This window comes from Choloepus didactylus, chromosome 1, assembly GCF_015220235.1.
Source record: "Choloepus didactylus isolate mChoDid1 chromosome 1, mChoDid1.pri, whole genome shotgun sequence".
Taxonomy (NCBI): Eukaryota; Metazoa; Chordata; class Mammalia; order Pilosa; family Megalonychidae; genus Choloepus; species Choloepus didactylus.
Genome location: NC_051307.1, coordinates 246,450,628 through 246,468,980, shown reverse-complemented (window position 1 = coordinate 246,468,980; position 18,353 = coordinate 246,450,628).

The window sequence follows — 18,353 nt, the reverse complement described above, 5'->3', positions numbered from 1 at the left end:
GAAAGGGACCAACCCTGGCAAGACGTAGGAGGGGACTGTGCAAGAGCGTAAGGAGGCAGAACCTTTGGAAGCCACCTTGAGGGCGACCTACCATAAAGAGTATACAATCTTTTGTCTTCCATTCTCCAGCCATCCAGTTATGCTCCCAGGGTACTACTGCTGCTACCCATTTATTCCGTCTCCTTGCAAATAATATATTCTCCAAGAGCAAGTACAAGCTGCATTTGTCTCTTAGAAGCATTAATGCTGAGTGAATGGGTATATTATTTCTTTTAAAAGTATTGCCTGCCCCTAACAAGATGGCAGAGTGAGACACTACAGGGGTCTGTCTACCCCCAGAAGTTTTCACAACCAGCAAGAACAGGCAGAAACATTTTTCCAAAAGCTTTGGAAAACTAAGGTTTACAGTAATATGGTGAGCACCAATCAAGACAAAAAGGTTACTTAAAAGCAGGAGGACCTCGTGGCAGGAAGATCTCATAGCACCCTGCCTGACCTCACCACATCCCCTTGCTGGCTCCATGCAGAGCCGGCCACACACCCAACACAGATCCAGAGTCCCAGTTCCAGAAGGAGCAGAGTAACCCTCATGCACATGCTGGGAGCATGTGTGTCTGGTCCAATCTGTCTGTTGGTAGCCTGAGGGACTCGCTGTCCCAGAAATTGTCCTGCATTTAGAAGGCAGCTCACCAAGTCCTTCCAGAGAATGCTGTAGGAAAGCAGTCAAGTCATGCTGCTGGGTCTAGGGATTGCTGGCTGTAGGACATACAGTGCAGTGCATGGTACTGTGGGGAAACTGCTTTCTAGGGAAGAGAGGACCTTTGTATCCATGTAAACAGGGGAATTTCTAGGGCTGCACATGCATGCCCAAGACAAGAGGCCTGCACAGAAAGGATCAGGGAGGCCCCTACGGTTTGGCCTGGAGCAATTCTCCAAAGTCATTGTATCAATAAAATCTGAAGGAGTGCACTCATGCAAGACAATCTTCAAAGATTGGAGAAGGTGTTTTCTTTCTTTCTTTCTCTTTTTTGTTGTTGCTCATAGCTCCCGGCATTCAAGGAAAGCTCTGTCCTACAACTAGCAAGATACAAGCTTAAGGAACAGACACCTCAGAATCTAAATTGCAGTGGTAACACGCTAAAAGATCGAAAATGTCCAGGTTTCAACAAAAGATTATAAAACATACAAAGGAAAAAAGCGATGGCCAATGTAAAAGAGAAGATTAAAGCATTAGAAACCATCAAAAAGGAGGATCAGACCTGGGACATTCCAGACAAAAACTTTAAAATAATGGTCTGAAATATGCTCAAAGAGCTAAAGGAAAATATGAACAAAGAACTAAAGGAAATCAGGAAAATCACAGACGAATACAAAGAGAATAGCAATAGAGATACGGAAATTTTGAAAAGAAACCAGAGCTGAAGACCACAGTAATAAAAATTTTTAAATCTCTAGAGTGATTTAAAAGCAAATTGTAGCTGGCAGAAGAAAGACTCAGTGAACTTGAAGATAAGATGATCAAAATCTTCCAGTCTGAGGAGCAGAAAGAGGAAAGAATGAAGAAAAGTGAACAGAGCCCTAGGAACCTATGGGACACAAGCAAGCGTACCAATACACATATTGGGAGTCCCCAAAGAAGAAATATTCAAAGAAATAATGGCTAAAAACTTCCGAACTTTAACTAAAGACACAAATATACACATCCAAGATGCTCAATGAATTACAAACAAGAGAAACCCCAAATAGGCCCACACCAGGCCATGTGGTATCAAACTGTCAAATGCCAGACAGAGAATTCTGAAAGCCACAAGAAGAAAGCAGCAACATGTACATACAAGGGAGCCTCAATCAGATTAAGTGCCAATTTCTCATCAGAAACCATGGAGGAGGAAGGCAGGGGAAGACATTTGAAGAGTCTGAAAGCGAAAAATTGCCAAGCAAGAATTCTGTATCTGGCAAACTGTCCTACAAAACTGAGGGAGGAATTAAGACATTCCCAGATGGAAAAAACAAAACAAACAAAACAAAACAAACAAACAACAACAAAAAAAAACAAAGGGACTACATCACCACTAGATCAGCCCTACAAGAAATGCTAAAGGAAGTTCTTCAGGTTAAAATGAAAAGATACCAGACAATTGACTGAAGAAATAAAGACTTCCAGTGAGGATAATGATATGGGTAAATATCAATACTATTACGACTTTATTTTTGGTTTGTAACTGTACTTTTTACTTCTGACAGTATCTAAAACATAAATGCATAAAACAAGTGCATAAAAAGTAATGATAAATCAGTGGTTTTGGACTCAATGTATAAATATGTAATTTGTGACAAGAACTACATATAGGTGAGGGGATGGAGGGTATAGGAACAGTTTATGTGTGCTATTGAAGTAAAGTTGGTATCAAAGCAAAAGAGATTGATATGGATTTAGAATGTTAAATTTAAGCCCCATGGTAACCACAAAGAAAATATCAGAGCTATGCAAGCTCATAAAGACAGAAAGTAGAGTACAGGTTTACAGATTACCAGGAGTGGGGGCTGGGGGAAAGTTCTGGTAATGGATGGTGGTGAGGGCAGCCCAACATTGTGAATGTGATTAATCCCATTGAATTATCTTGGGAGGGGTTGCGATTTGAAGATTTATGTTGTATTTGTCTCCACAACTTAAAAAAAGAGAATAAAAAAGAAAAACTAATGAAATTACAATTAAATGCATTATATGATACTGAATGGGATGTAAGAATGGAGGAGAAAAGGCTCAAAAGGACTTTATTGGGATCTAGGAAAAAACTGGAAATATGGAATGTAGGTAAGCTTTGTATCAATAAAAATTTCTTGAACTTGATAACTGCACTTAAGGTAATTACATGAGTATATACTTGTTCACTGTAAATTAACATGGAAGAATTATATGTTCAAGGAGTTCGTATAGTGTGTGCAACCTGCTCTCAAATATTCAGAAAATAGATAACAGATAGATAGATACATGGATAGATACATAGATACATAGAATGATATGGCAAAGGGGACAAAATATTGGTGGATCTCATTATCTAGGGGTGTGGGGCATGTTGGAGCTCTCTGCAAAGAGAGAAGTTTGAAATTATTTCAAAATCAAAAGTTAAAAAAAGTTAAATTATGTTTCTGCCCATACTATTCCTTCTAAATAAAATCCACAATCCATTTGACTCCTCCCTTCCCTTACTTCTTCCCAGTAAACTTAAAATCTTCTGAGAACCTAAGATGGTGGCTAGGTGAGACAGGGCAAAAAAACACCTCCGTGAAAATTACTAGAAAAAAAACAGAAAGTGACCCAGAACACCACTTCCAGCATAGCACCAGCCAGACAAGGTCTGCTAAATCCACAGGGAACATGCATTTGGTGAAACCAGGAGCCTGCATTCTGAAACGAGTGAGTCAGTCGGCTGAAAGTCCGGCGGCTGCTCTGTGGTGTGGGAAAACAGTGGGCTGGCATTTGGAGATGGACTAGTTCTTTAAAAAAAAAGCCTGGGAGCAGCTACAGGTAAGACAGGGAGAGCCGCGCAGTGAAGCACGGCAGGAGCGGGCTGGGCTAACGCCTTGGTGTCTGGTGTGGAGGATACACCTTCCCACACCTGCTGCTGATTGTCTCGAGACTGGGGGAGCAAAGGGGAGCCAAAAGGAGAAAAAAACTGCATTCCCTGCAGCCATCTCCCCAGCTGGTGGGGGACACTCCTGCCTGGGGCTGGACCCACAGCCCAGAGCCACACCAAGAAACCCAGTGTGACGGGGAGTCTTTCCCACAGCACTGCACACACGCCACAGTATCGGCTGTGGACAGTGGCCTGTAATGCACCCACAGCTGATTGTCCCGGAGCTGGGAGGGCGGAGCTATGCAAAAAGGGGGAAGTTAACGGGTCCCATTCAACCATCTTTGAAGCGGGCTGGGAGCGCCCCTGCACGGCCCAGCAACCCAGGGCTTCCCTGGCAGGCCGGCGCGCACATGTGACATGGCGCAGCCCTTCTTCAGCAGAGGTGCTGGAAGAGCACAGCTGGGAAGGGGGAACCGCTCGGAAATCCCAGAGACCCTATGCGAATACCAGTGGCAGAGACAATCTGTGGAAAGACTAAAATGAAGGCTTAGGCTCCTGCAGCAGCCTTAAATCTCCAGGAACACCTGGTAGGTTTGATTATTAAAGCTGCCCTGTCTCCCTAACCACCCAGACACACGCCCCACATTCAGGGCGGACAGCACCAACAACACACTGAAACTTGGTGCACCAATTGGACCCCACAAGAATCAGACCCCCACACACCACAAAGACAAAGCTGGGGAGAACTGACTTGAGGGGAATAGGTGACTCACAGATGCCATCTATTGGTTAGTTAGAGAAAGCGTACGCCACCAAGCTGCAGTTCTGACAAATTAGGGATCAAGTAAAGCAAATGCCAAGAGGCCAAAAACAACAGAAAATCTTAAAGCATATGATAAAACCAGACGATCTGGAGAACCCAAACCCAAACACACAGATCAAAAGATCAGAAGACACACAGTATTTGGCACAATTAATCAAAGAACTACAGACAGGCAACAAGAGCATGGCTGAGGATATAAAGGACATGAAGAAGAGCATGGCACAGGATATAAAGGACATAAAGAAGACCGTAGAAGAGCACAAAGAAGAAATTGCAAGAGTAAATAAAAAAATAGAAGATCTTCTGGAAATAAAAGAACTGTAGGCCAAATTAAAAAGACTCTGGATACTCATAATACAAGATTAGAGGAAGCTGAACAACAACTCAGCCTCCTCGAGGACCACAGAACAGAAAATGAAAGAACAAAAGAAAGAATGGAGAAAAAATTGAAAAAATCGAAATGGATCTCAGGGATATGATAGATAAAATAAAACATCCAAATTTAAGACTCATTGGTGTCCCAGAAGGGGAAGAGAAGGGTAAAGGTCTAGAAAGAGTATTCAAAGAAATTGTTGGGGAAAACTTCCCAAACCTTCTACACAATATAAATACATAAAGCATAAATGCCCAGCGAACTCCAAATAGAATAAATCCAAATAAACCCACTCCAAGACATATTCTGATCAGACTGTCAAATACTGAAGAAAAGGAGCAAGTTCTGAAAACAGCAAGAGAAAAGCAATTCACCACATACAAAGGAAACAACAGAAGACTAAGTAGTGACTACTCAGCGGCCACCGCGGAGGCAAGAAGGCAGTGGCATGACATATTTAAAATTCTGAGAGAGAAAAATTTCCAACCAAGAATACTTTATCCAGCAAAACCCTCCTTCAAATTTGAGGGAGAGCTTAAATTTTTCACAGACAAACAAACGTTGAGAGATTTTGCTAATAAAAGACCTGCCCTACTTCAGCTACTAAAGGGAGCCCTGCCAACAGAGAAACAAAGAAAGGATAGAGAGAAAGAGAGAATTTTAACAGACATATTTAGAACATTACATCCCAGGTCACTGGGACACACATTGTTCTCTAGTGATCACGGATCTTTCTCCAAAATGGACCATATGCTGGGACATAAAAACAAGCCTCAATAAATTTAAAAAAAAAATGAATTTGTTCAAAGCACATTCTGTAACCACAATGGAATACAAATAGAAGTCAATAACCATCAGAGACTTGGAGAAATCACAAACACCTGGAGGGTAAAAATGAGGGGGAAATGAAAACATTCCCGGATAATCAAAAGCTGAGGGACTTCACCACCAGTAGATCAGTCCTATAAGGAAAGCTAAAGGGAGGTGAGCAGGCTGAAAGGAAGGGACACTAAACAATTGACTGAAACTACATGAAGAAATAAAGATTACCAGTAAAGATCACATGGTAAATATAAATACCAATACTACTATATTTTTGATTTGTAACTCCACTATTTACTTCCTACAGAATCTAAAATACATAAACTGTAATGATTAATCAGTGCTTTTGGACTCAGTGTAAAATATGTAATTTTTGACAAGAACTACAAAAAGGTGGGGGAATGAGGGAGTGAAGGAACATAGTTTATGTGTCATATTGAAGTTAAGTTGGTATCAAAGAAAAACAAGATTGTTATAGATTTCAGATGTTAAATTTAAGCCCCACGGTAAACACAAAGAAAGTGTCAGAAAATATGACCATAGAGATGAAAAGTAGAGTAGGGGTTCCGATAAGTGGGGGAAGGAGCAATGGGGAGTTAAGAAATGAGTGTAGGGTTTCTGTTTGGGGTGAAGGGAAACTTCTAGAAATGGATGGTGGGAATGTGATAGCATTGCAACATTCTAAATGTGATTAATCCCACTAATGGAATGCTAGGGAGGGGGTGGAATGGGAAGATTTAGGCTGTGTATATGTTTCCACAATTGAAAAAGAAAAAAAAAAAGTCTAAATAGATGACAATTAAATGCCAAGGATGATCCTGGATGGGATCTGAGGATGGAGGAGAGGACACAGATGGGACATAAGGAAAAAAAAAAGGAAATATAGAATGTAAGCTTTGTATCAATGTTGAATTTCTTGAACTTCTTAGCTGTGCTTAATGGGGCTGCATAAAAGAATGTTCTTGTCCATGGGAATTGTATATGTGAATTATAGTGTTTGTTCAAGGATGTGTGCAGCTTGCTCTCATATGTTCAGAGGACAGAGCAATAGATGATGTATGATAGATACGGAGGGAGGGAGGGAAAGAAAGAAATGGTGTGACAGGACGTTAAAGGTGGTGGATAAGGGCATCAGGGGAGGGGGGATGGGGTATGCTGGAGTTCTATGTATGGAGTTTGTACTGTTTTTGCAACTGTTCCTGTAAGTTTGAATTTATTTCAAAATAAAATTTCTTAAAAAAAAAATCTGAGAACAGTTCATGGATCTTACAAACATACAAACACACACATGTACACACAATTAATCCCTCTTGCCTCTGTGCCCCCTTGTAAGTTGTATATATGTGTACTTGTTTTTCATTATGGGAAAAGGGAACACCCAGCTCTGATTCATTACTTCCCCAGAATGACTCCAAGTGCCAGGGGTATTGCAGATGCATAGTAAAAGTGTGTACAAAAGTATTTCCACCTAGTCAAGTGAATCAGAGCAGATCAGTGAGAACCTCTTCTAACAGAAAGACAGAGCTGTACAGATATCACAGAAAACAAAGTCCCACACTGAGCCCATCAATCACTCATGGAAGAATGTTCCTAACTTTCTTTACTTTACACCCCGAATTCCTATTATCTATATTGGCCACAAATATTTTGGTGGCAAGTGACTGAAAACGAACTCAAATTAGGCATAGTGGTATGCAGCATAAGCTGCTGTTACAAATCCCCAAAACATCAATGGGTTAAACAAGACGGATGTTTATTTCTTCATCGTGTACAATACAGAGGAGCCCAGGTTCCTTCAATATGATTACTCTCATTCTCAACCAGTGGCTTGATCCAAGATGCTTGCTCCTGTTTCTGCCATTATGTCTACATTCAAGCTAACAGGAAGAGAAAATAAAGAGGACGGCATGCCTAATCTTGACCGTAACCTAGCCAATAAGAATGAGAAGGCACGCAGTGACAGTAATAATCAGAGAAATGCATATTAAAACCACAGTAAGATTCCAATACATTCACCAAGTTTACTTTTTATTCTGACAATACCAACTGTTGGTGAGGACATAGATCAAGAACTCTCCTCTGCTATAAACTGGTATAACCACCTAAACAATATGCAATGGTCTACCAAAGGTGAAGATAGGCTTACCCTGTGACTCAACAGTTCTACTCCCTGATACATACCTTAGAGGAATGCAAGCACATGTGCCCCTGGTTACATACCCAAAAATGTTCATATAAGTTTTCTAATGGCCAAAAAAAAAAAAAAAAAAAAAAATGCAAACATACTATGTTGTGATGAAAGAAATAAAAGGTGAAGACTTCTGTAAATATTATACGGACAAGATCACATTAGCAGGAATGCCAGAGTAAGGACTTCTAACAACAAGAACATGGTCAAAAAACGTCGGCGTCAATTTTTTAGAAATCTGGAAATTAACCAAATAATTAACAGTTCGGGTTATCTATTCAAGAAATACAGCTGAATCTCGTTAAGAACATTGAGCTTTGTGGCGTTTTTAACTTGCCTTAGTCCCATTCATTCCCCTCTACCCATCCATGCAGTAGCCTTGAAACCCAGTAGATTCGCAATCACAATGAAAACTAGAGCTGTGTGGAAAAGAAGGTGAAGCCTCAGTTTCCCAATCTGAAAAAGGATAACAATAAGACCTGCCTCATTGGGATGCGGAAAAGATTAAACGAAATCCCTCAAGGTGCTTTAATAATTTCCCATTTACTTCTGCAGCTCCCCCCACCCCCAACCACGCGACTCTAAATGAAGCGCAGCCTTCCCGGCGCCCCGCCCTTATCGCTCCACACGCAGGCGCAGATTCGACTGGCGCTGCAGTGACGTAAAAGGCCCCATCCGAGAAGACCCGGAAGCAGAATTCCAAACAGGTTGAAGCTGGCGTCGCTGCTCCCCCACCGCCGCCAGAGGGAGCAGAAGTAGCCTCTGTTGGCGCGCACCTCCCCTGTGACGTCACAAGCCGGTCGCAGAAATAGAGAGAGATGCCGTACAAGACGGCTGCTTCCTTTACAGTGTATGAAACGTTGAGAAGTTTTCCCTATTCTAATCGCGGTAATCTCAGCGCACTGATTTCAGCTCAGGTTTCTCATTAAAGATGGCTGCCTGCTGAATTTCCAAGTTTCATTCCTTGGAGAGGTAGGCGGCCAAAGGTACAAGATGGTGGCCCACACAGTGTGCGTTGACTGTGGGATACCAGTGTAAGCATGCGCACTCCAACGATTGCGCCGCACCTTGGCTCAACGTCACTTCCTGGTCGACCCCGCCCTCACTCGTAAGGGTAGGACTTGGCATTGAGGCTCGGCTTTTGTGTATTGGTGGAAGAGGAGGTGTCTTTTCCTGGGGGTTGTCGACGCAGTCGGCTCCTGGGGCTTCCTTTGGGAGTTAATGATTCCTGATTGTGGCGCATTAAAACGGTTTTCCCTCCCAACAATTTAGAGAAGTGGGCAGAACGGAGATTCCTAATAACCTCACTGATCAGACAAGGGAACGCAGACAAAGAGGCTTTTCCTATCAGCCACAAAACTAGGGACTGATCAAATACATTAGAGTCCACCCTTAATCTGCCATGGTTAGAAAAGTCAAAGCAGTAGTTTATATGCTGATGTGGAACCAACTGCAAGATATATTATGTGAAAGAAAGCGAAGTGCAGAAATATGTATAGATACATTGGTTGTTTTTTTTAATGCCTGCATACATAAAGATACCTATACGTTTGTATAGGCATAAAATATCTCCAGAAGGACTAAGAAGCAGCTGATAGCAGTTATTTCCCAGCCTAACGAAAGGAATGAAGAGTTGGGGAACAGGAATGGGAGGAGAACTCAATTTTTGTATTGGAGCAGGAATGGGAAGAAAACTCAATTTTTGTATTAAGACTTTTTGTGTCTTCTGAATTTTGTTCCGTATGTAACCAAGTAGTTTTACTTTCTAGTATATTAAAATAGCCAGAGGGAAATACCTGAAACCTCTGATCAGAGTTACTGCAGTTCCGGGAGACATTTTTTAGGCTGATGATTTTCTGCTTCGCACTAAGCAATAAACTCTTCCTGTCTTTGAAACCCAGTGTCTCAGTAATTGGTCCTTTGAGCATGTTAAACAGAGAACCCACTGTTTTGATCAGTATCACATAGACAGGTATTATCTATTTTAAAAATTAAATTTTGTTAATATTTAAATCAGTGACTTAAGGACAAAATTCTTCTGTGAGGTTATCATATCATAACAGGAGAATAGCACATAGAAAAATGTGGGCTTTTTCAGCTGGAACCAGAACATTTGATAAAGATTCATAATACTCAATTTGCGAGAATACAGATTTCAAGGTCAACACTGTATATAGTATTTGCTGCAAAGGACCCAAATCCACGTGAAAACCTGAGCCCTCTTGAAAGCTAGATGTACTTTGTTTTGGAAGGAAAAAGGGCTTGACCTAGCAAAAAGAAGGCACTCAACACCTTTTTGTTCAATGAATGAATATATCAATAAAGATCTTTTTTACTACAAGCACACATATTCTCAGTGGCAGCTTTTTTGCTGGTATATCTTATGTTTTAGTGTTAGTAACCTGGAAAACAGTGGCAACATTAAGTTAGAAAGAGCCAAATTCCGCCTTAGAATCTAGAATCATCCAGAGAGGTGTTTCTAATGCTTATAAATAAAGTAGTAGCAGTTTCAGAATTGGCACATTTCTTGGGAATTGTATATTTCAATGTGAAAAAAATGTCAGTGCCGCATCCTGAAATGGCTGACCATTACTGAGTCTTTGCTAGTGTGCCAGGGACTGGACATATGTACACTTTTACATGGGCATAATTACACATTCCATTTTGAGTTGTTGGACCTATAAAATATGGTAATGTAATTAGAGTTTAGCCAAATTCCTAATCACTATTGAATGCTCAATAATTATTAGCTATTCTACTCATTAAATTGTACTTTGAAAGTTGTCATCTTTCAGTATATGTCTTATATTTCACAATAAAGAAATAACTGAAACTGTGGAACTGTAACCCATAACATTTCTTTAAATTTCCTATATAACTACTTCTTAAATTGTACTTTGAAAGTTATCACCTTTCTGCATATATGTTACATATCACAATAAAAAAATAATTGAAAATGTGGAACTGTAATCCATAACATTCTTTGAAATTTGCTCCCTAACATCTTGTTATACCATACTTTGAAACTTACCACTGTTCTGTACATATGTTAAATTTCACAATAAAAAAATGTATTTTAAAAAATACTAGCTATTATGGTTTGGGGGCAATCCTGAGTTGTTGCATATGGTACATTTTTTGCCTCTGAAACCTTAAGGGGGCTTTAAAAATATGCCAGTTTCTGTAGGAATCTTATTATTTGTATCATCTTGGAGGTCACCTGGTATAACGAGATATAAGACTTTAGTTCCTTACTGTGTATCCTTGTTCTTTAGCCTTTCTGAGTTTCAGTCTCCTCAGGAGTTAGGGGAGAATCACAAAAACCCTTTCCTAGGGTTACAGTGAGAATACAAAATATTATAATGCACTTTGTGCAGGGCACACAGTAGGCAATCAATAAATGGTCTCTAATTCTGTAATATTTTGACCTCAGAGTCAAGGAAGTAACATTGTACTCAGAAACAAGAAAGCTTCTCTGGCCAATGGTAAGGAGGCCACCAGGTGACAGTTAACACAGGAAGCCTACAAGGAGAAGTTAGGGGAATGTCAGGCCCACTAGTTGCAGGGCCTGAGGCTTCCTGACTCCACTGGGAAAATGGTGAGGCCTCCACTGCAGGCAGAAATAGTCTGCAGGCTTTCTGCAGAGATACCTACTTGCCAATAGCAACTGGAACTGTTTCAGCTCACAGCACCTGGTTTAGAGCTGTTTCTGAGGCTTATTCGTCGTACTTTAATATTTAAAATAAAGTACCCATTGCATACAGATTGCAATGTGAAGAATTATCTAATAGGATTATAGAAAGTAGGGTGTTTTTTTTTATTAATTTTTATTTACAAACTCCCCCTTCTCCCGTCTCCCTATCCCCTGGTAACCTCTAATCCACTTTTTGTATCTGTGTGTTTGCTATTTCTAGATATTGTATATGTGATGTCATACAATATTTGCCCTTATGTGGCTTGCTTATTTCACTCAGCATGATGTTTTCAAGGTTCATCCATGTGGCAGCATTTCTCAGAATGTCATTCCTTTTTATAGCGGAATAATATTTCATTGTACAGATCCACCACATTTTGTTTGTCCATTCATCAGTTAATGGACATGAGTTGTTTCTACCTTTTGGCTACTGTGAATAGTGCAGCCATGAATGCTGGTGCTTAAGTATCTGTTTGAGACCTTGTTCTTTGGTTCTATAACCTAGGAGAGGAATGCAGGGTCATATGGTAATTCTATATTTAACTTTTTGAGTAACTGCCATACCTTAAACATCTTTAACAATCATCAAATGCAACTTCCCAGTATTCCAGACATCTTCCCCACCCACTGAGTCTCCTCTAAGCTTGCATCACTAAAGGAACAGAACACTCACTACCTCACAGAAGGCCTGGGACATTATTGGACAATGCTGGGTATGGGAGGGTCCTTCCTCATTTGAATTCCAAATCACATTCCTTTGTTCTGTTCCTTAGGGATGTATAGAGTATGTCTGCACCCAGACCAAGATAGGAATTGAAAGGCTTTTAAAGTGTCCATCATGAACCCTTATGGTCTGTTCTTTTCTGGCCTGGATCCCTTTCTTAAGCTCCAGACCTGGACATCCTGCTCCCTCCTGGTCCTCTGCATTTGGTTGTCCCACAGGCACCTCAGACTCAACATTTTCAAAGCAAGACCTTTCTCTTCTTCTTCCTGATTTGAAACCCCTGTATAGTAGATCTTGTTATTTGTCTGTAATAAAAGTATCAAAGAAATTAGGGCTTTATATTTTCTCTTTCATAAAAGAAGTTTGGCCCCATAGTGCCATCAATGAACCAGACCCCCACTACCTTTTCATAAGAAACTCAATCCCTACTGGTTTAGCCAAACATAGATGTCGCTTTTCCCAGGGAACAAGAAGTCCAGAGGACTGTACCGTGGCTTCATGAGGACATCAGGAGCCAAAGCTACTTTTATACCATCGCTCAGCCATCCTTGGCCTTTCATCCTCATGCTTGTCACCTCAGGGTCACAAGATGAGTGCTCCCCTCCTCTGTCACATCCATGTTTCAGACAGGAAGAAGGAGAAGGGAAAAGGGCAGACTGCACACACGCCAGCTCGGCCAGCCCTCTTTTTAACGAGCTTTTCAGGAAGTCCCATCTCACAGCATCCACTTAAACCTCCTTGCCTAGAAACACACCTGGCCACCTCTAGCTGCAAGGGATGCTGGGAAATGTAGTTCTTCAGCTGGGCACATTGCTGCCCGGGAAAAATCAGGGTCATCTTAGAAGCATGAAGGGGAGAGTCGATGTGTGAGCAGGGATGACTGTCACAGTAAAGCTTCATTAAGCAACAGGAACCAAGTTTCCTTACTGCAGGATTCCTCAGCGCCTTTAAAACTCCAATGTTTGATGGGAATCTCCAAGAGAGAAATACAGTATGCATTCCCAGAACTCTTTTGCAAAGGTCATATCTTAGGAGTAGCGTTTCCGGCCACGTTTCAGAAAACACACAGTGAGTCCTAAGCTCTGTCTTTAATTTTGCAAAGAAAGGTTTTATCTGAAATCAAGGTGGGTTTCTTCGTGTACTGTGTCATAAGAAAAACAGCAGTAATGATTTTCATGATGACAGCATCATTGTCCTTTTAATATCCCAATCTAGAAAGCTTCTGGCCATTTTCAGCTTTTATTTTATTTTCTCTTTCACTGCAAATTAGGCTTCTTTCTCTCACAACAGAATCCTCAACTCTTAACATTTGAAATATTTACTTCTAGTCCTTTCCCAACGCATGGATTTTGTTTTTCCTTTTTTAACAGTTGAGAGTTTATACATACATGCAGTAGCAAGAACAATGTTTGTCTCTTGCCATCCCCCTTTCTGGGACCAGGAATACACTAAGGTTAATACAAGGAGAAATCTTTGGTCATTCTTGCAGGCTCTGTTGGTGGACATTCATCCCCACCACCCATGCACTCCTTGTTGGCTGAGGCACACTGGTGAGAAAGCTCAGTTAGGAAATAGATACAGTTGTTCCGACAGAAATGCAAAATAACAGGGCTTTATCAAAATGAAAGTTTATCTGTCTCACACATCAAAGTCCCAGCTGGCCTGAAAATTCTATTTCAAGAAATCATCAGACACCCAAACTCCTTCTCTCTTGTTGCTTTGTGTTGGGGATTGAATCATGGCCCCCATAGGCCAATGTCTTAATTTGCATTTCTGTGGGTGTGAATCCATTTGTGAAGATGTTATTATTAAGTAAGGAGTGAACTCATTAGTGAACAGAATCATCAAAGATCTTATTTAGATGAAGCTAAATTGAATCAGTGTGGCCCTTAGTGCGACTGGAAGCCTTATAAAGAGAGGAAATTTGGACACAATCAGTAAGAAGAAGACAGAAGTCAGCAGAAACCAGAAGAGCAGACACAGGGAGCAAGAGATTGCTGGAAGGCTGCAGACTTATGAGAAAGCTAACCCTTCCAGTAGCTTGCTGTTGGACTTCTAGCCTCTAAAACCATGAAACAACAAATTCTTGTTGCTTAAGCCAACCCACTGTGCAGTATTTGTCATAGCAGCCCTGGCAGAATGGCACATTTTGTCATCTCTACAGAGTCGCCATCATCTAAGTAGTCTGCAACGGGTTACTACCTCATCCAATTGCAGCCAGCAGGAAAGGAGAAGAAATGAAGAGTGGCATACCCTCATATTGGGCACCACCTAGAAGTCGTTCATCATTTGAAAGCACTTAGGCCTTCATTTTGAGCGTCCATATGTTCAGATAAAACTCAAGGGCACTGATACAATTAGAGAGAAGTCAAGGCCTTTGCCCTCCTAGAGTTTACCTTCTCCTGGGGTGACAAAATGAACAAATGATTAATATATCAGGATGTACTAAGTACTAAGAATAAACCAAAACAGGATAAGGGGACAAAGATGAGGGTGATTAGGAACTACCTCACTGAGAAGGTGACACATAATCAGGGCCTGAATGACATAAGGGAGAAAGTTAAATAGATACGTAAGAATGCGCCAGGCAGAAGGAACATCAAGTGCAAATGTCCCGGGGTGGGAAGGTGCTTGGCATGTTTGAGGAAAGCATGGTGTGGCCAATGTGCCTAGAATGAGGTGAAATCAGAGAAACCAGACCATGTATGGAAATCAGGGAACCAGACCATGTACAGCCTCGTAGGCCAGAATAACGATGGTGATTTTTTGATTTGAGTCAGACGGACAAAAACCCCTGCAAACTCTGAGCAGCGGAGTGACATGACCAGATTTACATTTTTTCAAAGATCCCTCTAATTTACAAGTTACAAAGTCCACATGCGAGGATCACCAAATGATCATTTGAAAAAGTGGGCAGACCCTGACATACTATTAAGTTAAGGATGTTAAGTTGAATGCAATGAAAATTAAAGGCTGCCGGAGAAAGGAAATGTGATCGCAGTATACTGTGCAAGGAATGATATTTACATGGTCCTAATCATATAAGCAATATTTATTGGTTTTTCAATTTTGGAATCCACCTATGCTCAGCAAGAAAGACAATTATGGATACAGAACAAAATGCAAGGATTATCAAGCTTGACAATGTAAACGTAAAATCGCAGACAACAGAAGTAGAAAGACGGGGGAAGGAGGTGAAAGAAAGAATAACAAATAACAAATAAACCTTATCTTACAAAACTGGGTGTCAGGTACTATGGAACGTCAACAGAACAAGAAATAAAACTGTAAAACCTAAAGTTATGAGGACTAGAAATAGTTACGAGGACTAGAAATAAAAACTCTACTGGGCAGCAATTCCACTCCTAGATGTATACCCCAAAGTTTTTATGCCCCCCCTTTTTTTAATACTCTCTGTTGTTTGACTTGAGCATGTATTATTATGTGATTTTTTTTCTTTCCCAATCATGCTCTGAACCACTTGAAAGTAATAAGAAGACATTGTTCTACTTAAACCTTAAATACTTCAGTTTAATTCCTATGAACAAGGGCATTCTCTTATAAAACCAGAGCACAATGATCAAAAGCCAGGAAATTTAACATTGATGCAATCTGTTATCTAATTCACAATCAGTATTCAAGTTTCTTCAATTGTCTCAGTAATGTCCTTTAAAGCCTTTTTTCCCCATAGTCCAGTATCCATCCAGTATCATGAAATGCATTTTGATGTGATTTTGTTTGTCAGCTTTAATCAAACACTTTCTCGCTCTGTCTTTGTCTTTTTCTGAACTTGACATTTTTTTGGACATTTTTTTTTAATGAGAGAAATTGTAGGATTAAAGAAAAATCATGAAAGAAGTACTGAGTTCCCATATCACACCTCCTCAACACCCACTGTTTACTTTATTATTAACACTTTGCATTAGGGTGGTAGCTTTATGACAATTGATAAAACTATTAATTCTAGTCTGTAGTTTACATTATGTTTGTGCTTTTACAGTCCTGCTATTTTTTTTTATTTTTTAATCTAGTAATGCATATACAACTTAAAATTTTCCCTTTTAATAACATTCCCATATATATTACAATGGTGTTAATTACATTCACAAAGTTGTGATACCATCACCAACATCCATTAACAAATCTTTTCCATCATCCCAAACAGAAATTCTGTACCATTAGCTCCCCATTCCCTACCCCCACCCCAGCCCCTGGTAACCTGTATTCTAGTTTCTGACTCCGAATTTGTTTATTCCAATTATTTCATATCAGTGAAATCAATCTATATTTGTCCTTTTGTGTCCAGCTTTTTTCACTTAGCATGATGTCTTCAAAGTTATTCCATGCTGTTGCATGTATCAGAACTTCATTCCATTTTACAGCTGAATAATATTCCATTGTATGTGCATGCCACATTTGTTTATCCATTCATTCGCTGATAGACACTTGGGTTGCTTCCATCTTTTGGAAATTGTGAATAATGCCACTATGAATGTTCGTGTGCAAATATCTGTTCCAGTTTTTGCTTTCAATTCTTTTGGGTATACACCTAGAACTGGGATTGCTGAGTCATACACATGACTTTCGGAGGAACTACCAAACCATTTTACATTCCCACCGCAGAGAATGAGTGTTCCTATTTCTCTACATCCTCCCCAACACTTGAAATTTTTTGTTTGTTTTTTTAATAGTAAGCATTCTGGTGGGTGTGAAATAGTATCTCATTTGTGGTTTGGATTTGCATTTCCCCATGACTAATAATGTTGATCATCTTTTCATGTGCTTTCTGGCCGCTTGTATATCTACGGTCAACAAATGTCTATTCAAGTCTTTTTCCCATTTTTAAAATTGGGTTGTTTGTCTTTTTGCTGAGTTGTAGGATTTCTTTAAATGTTCTGCATATTCAATCATTATCATATATGTGGTTTCAAAATATTTTCTCCCATTCTATAAGTTGGTTTTTGACTTTCATGATGAAGTCCTTTGAGGCACAAAAGTTTTAAATTCTGCTGAAGTCCCATTTATCTATTTTTTCCTTTGTGGGTTGTGCTTTTGGTCTAAAGTTTAAGGAACTATTGCCTAACACAAGGTCCTAAAGATGCTTCCCTACGTTTTCTTCTAGGACCTTTACAGTTGTGGTTTATATTTAGGTCTTTGATCCATTTTGAGTTAATTTTTGTAGAAGATGATGTTGGTCTCATAGAATTAGCTAGGGAATGTTCCCTCCTGTTTAATTTTTTGGTAGCATTTGAGCAGGATTGGTGTTAATTCTTCTTGGAATGTTTGGGGTAAAATTCCCCTGTGAAGCCATCTGGTCCTATGCTTCTCTTTGTTGGGAGATTTTTGATTAGTGATTCGAGCTCTCTACTTGTTGTTCTATTGAGATCTTTTATTCCTTCCTGAGTCAGTGTAGGTAGTTTGCGTGTTTCTAAGAATTTGCCCATTTCATCTAGGTTATCTAATTTGTTGGCATAGTATCCTCCTAAAACTTTTTAAAAAATTTCTGTGGTGTTGGTGGTAATGTCCCCCTTTCATTCTTGATTTTAGTTATTTTCATCCTGTCTCTTTTTTTTCTTTATCAGTCTAGCTAAAGGTTTGTTGACTTTACTGATATTTTCAAAGAACTGAGTTTTGGTTTTATTGATTCTCTCTATTTTTTTTTATTCTCAATTTCATTTGTGTCTGTTCTAACCTTTGTTATTTCTTTCCTTCTGCTTGCTTTGGGATTAGCTTGCTATTCTTTTTCTAGTTTCTCCAGGTGCGTAGTTAGATTTTTAATGTTAGTTCTTTTTTAATTATTAAAAATACAGTTTTATTCACACACCATACAATCCATCCAATGTGTACAATCAATGGCTCTCAGTATAATCAGAGAGTTGTGCTTTCATCACCACAATCAACTTTAGAACATTTTCATTGTTCCAAAAAGAAAAGCCCTATACCCCTGTATTAGTTAGGGTTCTCTAGGGAAACAGAATCAATGAGAGGTGTCTATGACTATAAAATTTATAAAAGTGACTCACACAACTGTGGGTATGCACGAGTCCAAATTCTGTAAAGCAGTCAGCAAACTGTCAACTCCAAGGAAGATGTTCAATGAACTCCTCAGGAAACAAACCGACAACTTCGACGAACTCCTCAGGAAACGCTT